General features: G+C 43.4%; 1 pseudogene; it reads left to right on the plus strand.

Annotated features, from left to right (window-relative positions):
• Positions 1 to 1,964: 1,964 nt before the first annotated feature.
• On the plus strand, positions 1,965 to 7,763 carry LOC116502454 (annotated as a pseudogene).
• Positions 7,764 to 14,874: the final 7,111 nt, after the last annotated feature.

Consider the following 14,874-nt stretch of genomic DNA (forward strand, 5'->3'; position numbering starts at 1 on the left):
GAAGGGAAACATCTTCAAAGAAAAAACAAGTAAGAAAGTCGAATTGCCTTCTGAAAAAGCGCCTTTGACACATCTAAGGACAGGACATAATAGGATTAACCAACCACCATTAGAATAGCAAAAGACACACAGCTCACTACATTGCACAACCCCAGCAGCATCACAGAAACCTATAAAGATCCATCCGCCCATTCAACCAGTAGGTCAGCTGCCCTGGAACACAGGTTGGTTCTGCTCATCAATAAACGGATCCCCTTTCTTAAACAGCCTCCATTTTATTCCCGGCTTGGGACTAGGCATGGATTTTCCTTCTAACAGGAGGTAGAGAAGTTTGTTGTTTTTTTTTTATAAATCTGGACTGAGATTCACTAAAAAATCAGGAATCTCTAGATCAGCTTTTTACAAAGTAGCGCCTCCAAGGGTTTTGCCCAAGGTATCTGCCTCGGAATAATCAAAGGGAAAATCTACCTCCTCTGGAAATTGGGAAGGTTGCTCAGAGCAATTCTTTAGGCTCTGCAAGAATGAAGATAAAAAGATACAAAAGGTAATCCTTGACATACAACCACCATAAGAACTACATGAATGTTTAGGGCTCAGCCTGTAGCTAATCTTCACAAGTGTCACCTTTCACTATTTCACTTGCATCGGTTGCAAAGGTCGGTTGGTAGGAGTGGAAAATGACTTGATGGCATGTAATCCGTGCAAACCTCTTGCAAACGCCTTCATAGGCAGAGACGGGACGAGCCTGTTTTACCCCCTCCCATCGGGAGATGGCGGTCAGATGGGCAACATTGGCGCCTAGAAATCTGTGGAGGCATCTGGGGTTGAGCTTTAGGGAGTTAAAACCATCGAGCTGCATTGCTAGAAAGGAGGGGAGAGAAGTGCAGGATCTACAGGATCGGTGACGGGAGGAATAAAAGCGGGGCAACTTCTGTCGAAGCAGCAGCAACCGGTGGGTGAGTTGAGGACAGGTTGGAGGACAAAACAAGGCACTACGAATGGGCTCTAACTGCCATATGTGTAGTGAACAAGTTTAATAATAAACTTTAAAAAATTATACACAAAACCCATTTCTCAATTCTTTAGTGGCGAGGTCTCCACACATACAGTGAGTTTCTAATACTCTACAATTGTTAATCTACCTGTAATCTGTCTCTTTGGCATTCGGCACCTCTATAACCAATCTGTCTCCTTCAGCTTCATTTCTCTCCCCATTATAAATTTAAATTTTCAGGTCCAATGGTACCTCCATCCAGCCACTCTCTGCCTGTGATGTGAGATGTAATTAGGCTTCTCCCTCTTAATTTGTTGCATTGCTATTTACCTCAGTCCTAAATTCCACAGTTAATCCTTGACATGCAACCATATTTGAGCTGGGCTCAAACAGAAAAGAAAGGGGGAGGACGCCTATTCTTGAAAGCTCCTGAGAGCAGGGCAAGAAGGAACAGAGGGAGACACATCAGAAAGGGATCCAACCTGGAATTAAGGAGAAACTTCCTGTCAGTGAGAACATTGATCAGTGGAAATGCTTTGTCTCCAGAAGTCTCGGCTCCTCCATCGGGGAGCTTTTTAAGAGAGACTGGAGAGCCATTTGTGCGGAGTAGCACAGGGATCCCTGCTTGGAGAATTGATCCCTTCCGACTCTTCTGCTGTAAGAACTTCATGAAGGTTTAGGGCTCAACCTGTAGATAATCTTTACAAGTGTCACCTTTCAATATTTCACTTGCATCGGTTGCAAAGGTCGGTTGGTAGGAGTGGAAAATGACTTGATGGCATGTAATCAGTGCAAACCTCTTGCAAACGCCTTCATAGGCAGAGACGGGACGAGCGGGTTTTACCTCCTCCTATCGGGAGATGGCAGTCAAATGGGCAACGTTGGGGTTGAGCTTTAAGGAGTTAAAACCATCAAGTGCTGCATTGCTAGAAAGGAAGGGAGAAACGTACAGGATCTAGAGGATCCGTGGCGGGAGGAAGAGAAGCCGAGTGATTTCTGGGCTCCTGCAAGAGTCGAAGCAGCAGCAGCTGGTGGGTGAGTTGAGGACAGGTTGGAGGAGAGGCTGGGAGCAAGAAAGGCTGCTTGATTTTCTCCGCAGCGTAGAAGCAGAGAAGCAACTGAAGAAAGACAAAGGCAGTTGGATGTGACCTTGGCGATCATGCAGTCCGACCCGCTGCTCAAGCATGAGAACTGAGACCATTTCAGCAAATGGCTCTCCAGTATCTCCTTCTAAGCTTCCAGGGAGGAGCACCCACAACTTGGGCATGGAAGCCGTTCCATTGGTCGCTGTCATGAGATTTATTCTTGAGGGCGAAAAATGGGTGCATCACACGGCAAAGCAAGCAAGAGGGAGGTCGGGGGTTGTGCTCATAGAATTATGGGTGTGGCCATGGTCACTCACGACCCGCTTGAACTCCCCTGAGTTTTGGCAGATGATGGAAAAAATGTTAGCCATCAGTGGTCTAGAGTCTAGATCTAGAAGATCTCCAAGATCCCCTCCAACTCTGTTGTTCTGTTATGGACCTCCTGGTGTTTTGCAATAATATTGGAAATCCCCAGAAATCATTGGGGATTTTTGCTTTTTTGTTTCCATGCTAGCCAATAAGGGTGGCATTTGCCTATTGGTGCCTCATTCATGTATTAATCTGGATCAACTGTGTTTAAACCAGCACTTTAAAAAATGGTTTCAGAACCTTTGGGATGTTCAGCTGTATAAGTAGTCCTCACCTTCCCAGCTAGACCCTTGTTAAGCAAAATCAGTGCGGATGCCAGCAGAAAGTTGCAAGCTATAAGGTGAACTTGCCTTTAAAAGCCCACAGTGATTTGCTTAACAACTGCAGAGGAACAGATGTAAGTTGGAACGTCCTATGATATCATCTTCCTGCTCAGGCTGCTTAGTGACAGAGATGCCTTTCCCAAATGCAGTCAGTAAGTGAGGACTGCTTCAATAGGAATGTCACCAGAGTGGTTGTGGACAGTATTTTCTGCCCTTTCTTGGAACTGAGGATTTCCATGACAAAACTGGTGCTTCAAATCAAGCAGAATCTTTAGGCATCATTTATCAATTAAAGCCCCCACATCTCTAAAATTAGCACAGACGGTTTGACTGAAACCATTATGGGATTTGGGTAGCAGATGGATTTTCCACAGCTTTATATTTGGTATAGAGCTTTGTGCTTGAGCAGGGGTTTGGACTAGAAGACCTCCAAGGTCCCTTCCATCTGTAATTCTGCTATATCCTTCCATTGTTCAAGTATTATATTACATCCAAAGTTCTTTGCCCACTGAATTGTACAATGCTTTACTTACTCATTCTGCAAGCTCAATGTCAGGGTTCCCAGTAAAATCTTCAACCAATGAAGACTCCAAGGTAGGCAATTCCTCAAAGTTCCAATCTATTGAAGATGTCATATTGGCTCATCTGGGAAAACCCAAATCTGTAAGCTTCTGGTTTTCCACATTCAAAAAAAGTCAGAGTTCCTTCCCCTGCACCCACATGTCCATCACACGATCCAATCACTCCACCTACCCAAGTGGAGACATCCCCAAGTCATGCCTATCCATGTGCAGGCTGAACATCCTTGACTCCCAGAGAAAGATGCTGTTATGGCTATAATTCTCAACCATCTCACAATCCCCCCTCGATTGTCCAGGCACTAAATGTGGCAGCCCTAAAGATCCAAAAGAAAAGAAGGGCCCCAGGGCTGACATTCAATTTCAATAGCAGTTTATAAATCTTAGTAATAATATGTTCAACCATTCATTTCCATTTCATTTTTCATGAAATTCCATCCATTGCTCTTTTTGTCTAGTTCAAATTTTTCTTTCAATTGTAAATATAGAAATCAATGGCAAACATCCTTCTGATTCCAACTTGTAGATTTGTGGATAGGGGCACGATAATTGAACAATATTATTTAACCATAAATCAACCAGTCTGGTTTTGCCAGCCTTTCTTTTCTTAAAAAAGTTCCTGGGGAGACACCAAAGAGGAAAGAATGATGACTACAATCAACAGTTGCTTTAACCTTATCATACCATAAAAAGCTTTGCCATCAAATGCTTTATTCATGCCTGTCAATCTCAAGGAAGCTTTTATTTTGGAGAGTCATTCACTCTTTTTGCCAAAAAACAACAAGCATCAAAGTACAATTTCAAATCTTGTCAATTCAAACTTCTATCCTTATCACCTTGCCATAATTTATGTTTAATTTTGGTTTTTTCCCTTGCCATATAAACCTAGAGATGTCCATTAAAGTGTTAAAGATAAATAGCATATTTAGTAAAACATTTATTTGAATTACAGAAATGCTATCCAATAATTGCAGTATGAAGAATTTGTGATAGACTCAAATCAACAAGTATATTTTATGATTCAATGTATATTTGAACTTTGATTTCAGTAATCTCCAATGTGTCAAATGAATCATAATTAACATTAGAAGCTATTTCAGCCTTTTGGCCTATTTTGTTTTTACTTGTAATGTATACTTTGTTCACATCTTCTGCAACCATTTTATAATGATTTTAAACTTACACGTTTATTTAAATCTTACAGATGAAGAGGATACTAATAAGAGCACTCCGGACAACTAAGAATAACCAGCAACTTTGAAAATGGAAGCAAATTGAGCCAAAAAGTAGACAGTAATGCAGGCCTTGCCCAGTGAGGGAGAAAACAGTAGCTTGAATCAAAGCTCCATGCAACAAAAGATCACACATATTTTTGAGCCCTTCAAGAACCTCAGAGGTGGAAAAGCTCCATGAATGTGCCTGTTGTGGGAAAAGCGTACATAGCAAATCACATATTATGCATACCAGGATCCACTCTGGAGGAAAGCCATACAAATTACCTGAATGTGGGAAAATATTTAGTTAGATCAGCTGCCTTGTGGTTCATCAAAGGACCCACACAGGAGACAAGCCCTATAACTACTCCCAATGCAGTAAACGCTTTTGCAAGCAGGACAACTTGATGATACATTGGAGGATTCACACGGGAAAACAATTGAATGTGCTGATTGTTTCAAAACTTTGCGTCAGAATTCCAACTTGGTGGTACACTGGAGGATGCACACTGCAAAGAAATCAGATAACTGTCTTGATTGTGATAAAGGTTTCATTACAAATTCCCAGCTGGTGATACACCAGAGGACTCACACAGGAGAGAAACCCTTTGAATGTCCTGATTGTGGCAAACGTTTCAGTTGGAATTCCGCTTTGGTTGAACACCAGAGGACTCACACAGGAGAAAAACCATTTGAATGTCCTGATTGTGGGATAGGTTTCAGTCAAAATTCAAGCCTGGTGAATCATCAGAGCATTCACACAGGAGAGAAACCCTTTGAATGTTCTGATTGTGGGAAATGTTTCAGTCGGAATTCAAGCCTGGCAACACACAAAATGACTCACACAGGAGAGAAACCTTTTGAATGTCCTGATTGTGGGAAACAATTCAATCAGAATTCCAGGCTGGTGGAACACCAGAGGACTCACACAGGAGAGAAACCCTATGAATGTCCTGATTGTGAGAAACGTTTCAGTCAGAACTATGAGCTAATGAACCACCAGAGGACTCACACAGGAGAGAAACCCTTCGAATGTCCTGATTGTGGGAAATGTTTCAGTCAGAATTATCGGCTGGTGAACCACCAGAGGACTCACACAGGAGAGAAACCCTTTGAATGTCCTGATTGTGGGAAACGTTTCTGTCAGAATTCCAGCTTGGTGAACCACCAGAGGACACACTCAGGGGAGAAATCCTTTGAATGTCCTCTTTGTGGGAAATGTTTCAGTCATAATTCAAACCTGGTGATTCATCTGAGGACTCACACAGGAGAGAAACCCTATCAATGTCCTGATTGTGGGAAACGTTTCAGTCGGAATTATCAGCTGGTGAACCACCAGAGGGCTCATACAGGAGAGAAACCCTTTGAATGTCCTGTTTGTGGGGAAAGTTTCATTCAGAATTCCTACCTGTTGGAACACCAGAGGACTCACACAGGAGAAAAACCCTTTGAATGTCCTGATTGTGGGAAATGTTTCAGTCATAATTCCAGCTTGGTGAACCACCAGAGGACTCACACAGGAGAGAAACCCTTTGAATGTCCTTATTGTGGAAAGCGTTTCAGTCAGAATTCCAGCTTGCTGAAACACCAAAGGACCCACACAGGAGAGAAACCCTTTGAATGTCCTGATTGTGGCAAACAATTCAGTTGGAATTCCGCTTTGGTTGAACACCAGAGGACTCACACAGGGGAGAAACCCTTTGAATGTCCTGATTGTGGGAAAAGTTTCAGTCTAAATTCAAGCCTGGTGGACCACCAGAGGACTCACACAGGAGAGAAACCCTTTGAATGTCCTGATTGTGGGAAACGTTTCAGTCATAATTCCAGCTTGGTGAAACACCAGAGGACTCACACAGTCACGGGAGAAACCATATGAATGTCTACAGTGTGGGAAACATTTCAGTGAGAATTCCAAATTGGTGAAACACCAGTGGGCTCACATGAGAGAAACGATGTGAATATTCAGATTGTAGAAAACATTTCAGTCGGAATTCTGATCTACTGATAACACCAGAGGACTGATACAGGAGTGAAGCCATATGAGTTGTCCAGATTGTGGAAATAGTTTCACTTACTGTTCTGACCTAGTGAAACACCAGAGAGGTCACACAGGAGAGAAATTTTATGAATGTCCAGTGTGTGAAAAGTTTCAGTCCTAATTTCAACCTGGTGAATCACCAAAGGACACACACAGGAGATACATCCTTTGAATGTCCTGATTGTGGGAACAGTTTTAGTCAGAATTCACACTTGGTGGTACATCAGATGACTCATACAGGAGAAAAGGCATATCAGTGTCCAGATTGTGAGAAAAGTATCAGTCGGCTGTCCAACCTGGTGATATACTAGAGAACTCAAACAGGAGAGAAACCCTTTGGATGTCTGAATTGTGCAAAAAGTCACTGTTTTAACCTGGTAAGACACCATACGATACATACAGGAGGGAAACCATATAAATGACCTATCTTTAATGTAGGTTTACACACAGGAGAGAAAGTCAAGGAAATCCACATTAGGCAAGAATTGATGAATTTAGAGAAGACTTAAATTTCATTTCTGATCTGCCATTGGAAGTGAAGGTGAAAAAATTACTATTTAAGTTCTGTCCTTATTCATTTTTTTGAAAAATATCTCAGAGGTACATCTGGGAGGGGGCGGAGCTACAACTAGTGCAGCCGGAGCATGTTACAGTAGCGCCTCCCAGTTTTATTTTATCAATTTTTAGTACTCCCATTGGATCCTTTTTTATTTAATTAACATTTTTTGATGGAGATAAACAGCGTAGACCATAAAACAGACAAAAGTTTTTGTTGCTGCCATGATTTAAAAACAACAAGGAATTGAGGAGCACTTTGTTGGCAAGAGATCTGAAAGTAAAACTAACCTCCCCCCCTTCCCAACAATCTGGAGAGATTAGAATGGGACCTGCAAAAAGACTAGACTTTCCCGACCTTAGGGAGGTGGGCAAACTGAAAGGCAGCTCTTCTCACAAACAACTAATCCAATTACATCTTCCATACAGGATGTATGGAGTTTGAGTTAAAGGCTAAAAAGGCAAAGAACAACCAGATAATTCAGAGTATGGAGAGTTTACTTTGGGAAAATTCACCGGAGTTTATGGCAAAGCAATGCCTTCTCTCAGCGCAAACGGTGGTTTCAATATTCGAACAACTAATTGCCATCCAACACGATTTTGAGAATAGACTTTTTTGGAGTATAAGATGCACCGGAGTATAAGCGTACCAAGATTTCGAAGAGGCAAATAAAAAAAAAGTAGGTAGGTAGATAAAGGGATATAGATGATAGATATATAGATAGATAGATAGATAGATAGATAGATAGATAGATAGATAGATAGATAGATAGATTATAGACAGACAGACAGACAGACAGACAGACAGATAGATAGATGGAGAGAGAGAGGTAGGTAGGTAGGTAGGTAGAGGGAGGAAGGAGAGAGAAATACAATAGGTTTAAAGGCTAAAAAGGCAAAGAACAACCAGATAATTCAGAGTATGGAGAGTTTACTTTGGGAAAATTCAAACGGAGTTTATGGCAAAGCAATGCCTCTCTCAGCACAAATGGTGGTTTTTTCATATTCGAACAACTAATTGCCATCCACACGATTTTGAGACATTAAAAAAAGACTTTTTGGAGTATAAGACGCACCGGAGTATAAGCGCACCAAGGTTTCGAAGAGGCAAATAAAAAAAAAGTAGGTAGGTAGATAAAGGGATATAGATAGATAGATATATGATAGATAGATAGATAGATAGATAGATAGATAGAGAGAGAGAGAGAGAGAGAGAGAGAGAGAGAGAGGGAGGGAGATACAGTAGGGAAGTAGGGAAAGAGAGAGTGTAGGTAGGTAGGTTGGTAGGTATGTAGGTAGAGGGATAGAGAGAAATAGAAAGAGAGATACAGTAGATAGGTAGGAGAGAGAGAGAGAGTAGGTAGGTAGGTAGATAGAGGGATAGAGAGAGAGGGAGGGAGAAAATAGTAGGTAGGTAGGTAGAGGGAGGAAGAGAGAGAAATACAATAGGGAGGGAGGGAGGGAGAGAGATAGGTAGGTAGGTAGATGTTTCCAGGTATAACTTATCCATGTGCTGACAATCTGCAGCACCTAACTTTGTTCCTGCTGGCACAGCATTTGATCACATAATTCTCATCAATCAGTTAAAGAGCTTTCCAAACCGGGAGGGGGGGGGAGTTTTTGCACTTTGGAAACCTCCCCAAAACGGCCCATTTTTCGCAAAAATGGGCCTGTTTTTTTTCAAATAAAAGGCATAAATAGCCTAGGTGGGCTTGCAGAGTGCTGGGTGGGGGGGACTAGCAAAAAAATGTCCCATTTTCACAAAAATGGGCCCATTTTTTGTAAAAGTAATTGCATGCATAGTCTTAGGAGGCTTAAAGAGTGCTGCTGGAGGGGGGGGAGTAATGCACATTTTTGGCTCATTTCTGCCCTCCCAGCTCCCAGGAGGTCTCTGAAAGCATTCATAAGGATATACACAGCCATTTTGGTGAGGGGCAGGGCTCCAGGAAGGCAAAAAATGCTGTATTCAATGCATAAGGCGCACCCACATTTTCAGCCTCTTTTTTGAGGAAAAAAAGATGCGACTTATACTCCGAAAAATACGGTAGCTGTTTTCTTCAAGTACAATATCGGGCCCCAGGCACCCGCACTAAAGTTCTTACAGAAGACTTGGTTAACTCCCAAATGCAGAATAAGGAAGAGGAAAGAGCAAAGAGCCAGAAAAAAACAGTTAGTGTCACATAAAAAGTGGCAGTCCATTCAGAACAACATTTCCTTCCCAGACAAGGCAACGAGAGGGAAATGTAACAATAGAGAAGCCGCATGAGAAGTCAGGAAGGCATTCCCCCCTCCCCCCCAAATTACAAAATCACATCGCTCACTACAACCCAACGGACTTAATTACGGATGTTAGATACCAGAAGTGCAATACTAATTCCCTAAGGCAGCTTCTTCACTGTCACAGGGGTCTGATTGATCTCCATGCTGTCGAGTGGCTCCCTGAGGCCCCAAATTGGAAGCGGATTCTCCTGTCTTTCAAACAGCCCACCATACCACAGATGCTATTCAAGATGAAGGCACAATTTAGCCTCCTTTCAAATCTTTCCCATCAGAATATTCGGTGAGGAAAGGGTTACTCCGTTAATTGTTAACATGAGAGCTCCGAGGGTGGCTGTCTCCTCCTCATTTTCAACCTTGGGAAAGGGAGAGAAAGACAGTGGGACTCAACCAGCCTTGTCCGGTGAAGAGATTCTTAACAGCACAGAAACTGGTCTCATTAATGCTTTTGGTGCTCTCCCAAGGAAAGAACAGACAATAATATTATTCAACTTAGAAAATTTAAAGAAATCTTTATGGTCACAATAGACACAGCAGAGCCCCTTATAGATCTTGTCCCCCCAGTAATTGAGCCTCTCACTTCTCTCACACTCGGCTATTGCAGGCAAAACAAGCTGGTCCTTAACTTTGATAATTCAAAAAATTTAGTTTTTGCTAAAAGGCCTAGCCAATACCCCTGGAAAATATAAGGACATCGTTTGGAACAGGTTAGAACATTTAGATACCTTGGGGTGGTTTTCCACTCGCAAAGGACATGGATTCACACCTGGATCATACATTGCAAGCAACCAATAGGTCCTCAAACGCAATTAAACACATTTTTTACACAGGCGGAGGTCATTTAGTACCTGCTGCCTTAAAACTTTTGAGACCAAAACATTGGCACAAATTCTGTATGGGGCACAAACAGGAATCCTTGCAGAGAAAGACTGCTAGAAACCATGCAAACCAAATTCCTGGAGCCATCTTAGCTGCACCCAAAGGAACTCAAATGCCCAGTTAAGAATTGAGCCAGGCATGCCTCAAATTCAGGTAAGAGCGTGGAAGGATGATGATCGTTCATTGGCTTAAAATGCATTTCTTTCCAGAGGGACTGTCCCCCACTAGTGTTGACTGACATCCTCCCCTCCCCCTGGAAACAGGCAATTGATCACAAGCAGGGCTCTTATGGGCTGTCACTAGTATTCTTAATGTCTCTAGGCTTTGATCAAGCAAAGCAGTATGTTGAATGTTTGAATGTTTATTTTATTTATATGCTGCCCTTTTCCCCCGAAGGGGGACTCAGGGCGGCTCACAACTCAAACCAGGGAAGGGGGGGATACAGACAAATTAAGAACAACACAAAAACAATACATGATTTAAAAACACGCAACAATCATACCATTCGAAATGGGGGCAATGGTTCTTTAGCCCCAGGCCTGTCGGAAAAGCCAAGTTTTAAGGGCTTTGCGGAAGGCCTGGAGGTGGTGAGGGTGCGACTCTCCACGGGGAGTTTGTTCCAGAGGGTCGGAGCAGCCACAGAGAAGGTTCTGCGTATCATCCGCATACTGGGTGGTATTTTATCCCGTGCCGTCGAATGATCTCATGGTTTCAGGTAGATACTAAACAGGAGAGGGGACAGGACCAAACCCTGCGATACCCCATAAGTCAGGGGCCTAGGGGGTTGATCTCTGCCCTCCGACCAACACCGACTGCGACCTGTCCGAGAGGTAAGAGGAGAACCACCGTAGGACAGTGCCTCCCATCCCCACCTCCCGCAGTCGTCGCAGAAGGATACCATGGTCGATGGTATCGAAAGCCACTGAGAGGTCAAGGAGCACTAGGACGGAGGCATAACCTCCATCCCTGGCTCTCCAGAGATCATCGATCAAGTAGTAATCAATAGAATGAAGGACATGGAATTCCAAGAAGAACTAAATAGGTTGCCTCTCCACAGCAGGGACAGAATCAAACAGAGTGTTTGGGAATCTGCAAGATATCTAAATGACCTGATCTCCCAAAACAAAGAATAGGATTAGGATTAGGATTTATTCATTTATATGCCGCCCTTTTCCCCGAAGGGGACTCAGGGCGGCTCACAACTCAGTCAAGGGAAAGGAGGTACAAACAGGGATAAAAAGACAAACAAACAATACATAATTTAAAACAACAACCATACCATTCGAGAAGGGGGGCAGAAGCTCTTAGCCCCAGGCCTGCCAGAATAGCCAGGTTTTAAGGGCTTTGCGGAAGGCCTGGAGGGTGGTGAGGGTTCGAATTTCCATGGGGAGTTCGTTCCAGAGGGTCAGAGCAGCCACAGAGAAGGCTCTCCTCCGGGTAGTCACCAGTTGGCATTTGCCGGCAGATGGAATTTGGAGGAGGCCTAATATGTGGGATCTGATCGGTCTATTGGAGGTGATTGGCAGCGGGCGGTCTCTCAAGTACCCAGGTCCAATACCATGAAGGGCTTTATAAGTGATGACTAGCGCCTTGAAGCGTATCCGAAGACCAATAGGCAGCCAGTGCAGCTCGCGGAGGATAGGTGTTACGTGGGTGAACCAAGGTGCACCCACGATCACTCGCGTGGCTGCATTCTGGACAAGCTGAAGTCGCCGAATGCTCTTCAAGGGCTGCCCCATGTAGAGCACATTGCAGTAGTCCAGTCTAGAGGTCACAAGGGCACGAGTGACTGTTGTGAGGGGCCTCCCGGTTCAGGTAGGGATGCAACTGGCACACCAGGAGAACCTGGCAAATGCCCCCTGGTCACAGCCAACAGATGGTGTTCGAGAGTCAGCTGTGGGTCCAGGAGGACTCCCAAATTGCGAACCCTGTCTGAGGGGCGTACTGTTGACCCCCCAGCCTGAGAGATGGAAAACTTGGCCAATTAGTAGGAGGGAAACACACCAGCCACTCGGTCTTATCCGGATTGAGTACAAACTTGTTAACCCCCATCCAGACCCTAACAGCCTTGAGGCACTGGCACATCACGTCAACTGCTTCACTGAGTTGGCACGGGGCGGACAGATACAACTGTGTATCGTGTACTGTGTTCTGTGTACTGAATAGCTTTCTTCAGAGCCAGATTTAACATTCTTCCTTCAGCACTCCTCCAGGGCAGGTATGAGAGAACACCAATAGCAGACAGCTTTGTATATGTGGTAAAGAAGTTGAAGATACTCATATTTTCTATTACACTGTGAGCTATTCAGAGTTTGTAGGTCTGCACATGTTCTCCCCTTATTAGAGAGATTGCCAGGGAGGGCAGACAATTTTTATGTAGGCTTTCACCTCCAGGACACAAACCCGGCTACCAAGTATACTGTGGCAAAATTCTGTGATGCTGCAATGTCCACACGAATTACAGTTGTCATCTTGTACCAATTATTTGGACATATCTCTAACAATTTCTGGACCATTGTTTTTACTCCCATACTTATCGGGTTTTCACCCAGGTAAACCTGGGAGTGACCCGACGATTTGAGAACATGTATGTTATTGTCCACCTTTAACATCAATACTTTTTAATTATATTTAATGTCAGTAGTTTTTAACATATTGTAAAAAGTAATGTTGTATGCTGGTCTTTGACCATAATAAAGATTTATACTTATACAGGTGTGATTGGACAAAGAAATGGAAAACATAAATTTGATAAAGATGTACTCTGTGTGTGTGTGTGTGTGTGTGTGTGGTTTTTTTTTTTTTTTTTGGTTCTCAAGTCTTTTCTCTCCACAGGATCCCTCCGACCTTTGACTCTCCCATAGGGTCCATATAGGCATTTCTTTCCTCCACAAAGTCCCACCGGCCTTTCCCTCCCCACAAGGTCCCCACAGGCCTTCTCCTCCCTCACAGGTTCCCCAGAGGCCTTTCCCCACCCACAAGTTCCCAAAGGCTTCCCCTCCCGCAGCATCCCCGCAGACCTTACATCTGACTTCCACCCCACCAAGCCTCACAGCCTCCTCTTCCAAGGAGAATTGCAGCCATCAGATTGCTTAACCATCTGACAGCTATGCTACAAATAGCTGTCAGATGGAAAGAGAATTGTTCTAAGCTTTTATTGTGGTTGTCAATAAACATGTTAATGATTCAAACGTCGCTGTTTCCGTGATTTCGCTCAGTACGAAGCAGCTGACAGGATCTCCACATTTATTAGCAACTCCTGCTGTGATCTGGTTTTCTTGGAAGTCATTTCATTTTTATTTTTTTTCATTTTAATTTATTTGTATGCCGCCCTTTTCCCTGAAGGGACTCAGGGCGGCTCACAACTCAAAGGGAGGGGAAAAAACAAACAAGTTACAAAAACATAAAACCATACAGAGTTAAAAACACAACAATCATGTTGTGCCTGCTTTTTTCCCTTTGATGGCTGCTCGGTGATAGCAGCATGCTGACATATCTATTGTATCCCCCAAATTGGGTAGCTTCAGTGCTGCTACGATTGTTGGGGCAAAGCAAGGCACTCAGAATGGCTTCTAATTGCCAGATGTGCAGTGAACAAGTTTAATAATAAACTTTAAAAAATTGTAACACAAAACCCTTTTCTCAATTCTTCAGTGGCGAGGTCTCCACACATACAGTGGGTTTATAATACCCCATAATTGTTAGTCTACCTGTAATCTGTCTCTTTGGCATTTGGCACCTCATTAAGAAGACTGGGTGAGGCTATTCACAAATAAAAGACCTTCATCTCCAGCAATGGGATTAAAATTTACATTCTCCACCACCCAAGAACAGGAGTCTTTACAGATTCTCAGTCATCCAGACCATGGTTGTCCCAAAGGTGCTTTTTCGGGAGGGAATTGGGCTTTCTTGTTTATCTTTTTCTTTTGAAAATGTTTCCTTTCTCATCCAGGAAGCTGCTTCAGCTCTGACAGGATTATATTCCCCACTATCCTGTCAGAGCTGAAGAAGCTTCTTGGATGAGAAGGGAAACATCTTCAAAAGAAAAAACAAAGCAAAAGTCCACCTGCCTTCTGAAAAAACACCTTTGGCACATCTAAGAACAGGACATGAACTTTTAGGACATAATAGGATAACCCACCACCATTAGAATAGCAAAAGAGACAGAGCTCACTACATTGCACAACCCCAAACAGAAAGGAAAGAGGGAGGACGGCTATTCTTGAAAGAGAATAGCCGTCTGAGAGCAGGACAAGAAGGAACAGAGAGAGACACATCAGAAAGGGATCCAACCTGGAATTAAGGAGAAACTTCCTTTCAGTGGAGAACGATTGATCAGTTGAAATGATTTGTCTCCAGAAGTGTCGGCTGCTCCATTGGAGCAGTTTTTTAAGAGGAGACTGGAGAGCCTTTTGTGCGGAGTAGCACAGGGATCCCTGCTTGGAGAATTGATGGCTTCCGACTCTTATGCTGTAAGAACTTCATGAAGGTTTAGGGCTCAGCCTGTAGATAATCTTCACAAGTGTCACCTTTCACTATTTCACTTGCATCGGTTGCAAAGG

The sequence above is a fragment of the Thamnophis elegans genome, chromosome 2 (assembly GCF_009769535.1).
Source record: "Thamnophis elegans isolate rThaEle1 chromosome 2, rThaEle1.pri, whole genome shotgun sequence".
In the NCBI taxonomy this organism is placed as follows: domain Eukaryota; kingdom Metazoa; phylum Chordata; class Lepidosauria; order Squamata; family Colubridae; genus Thamnophis; species Thamnophis elegans.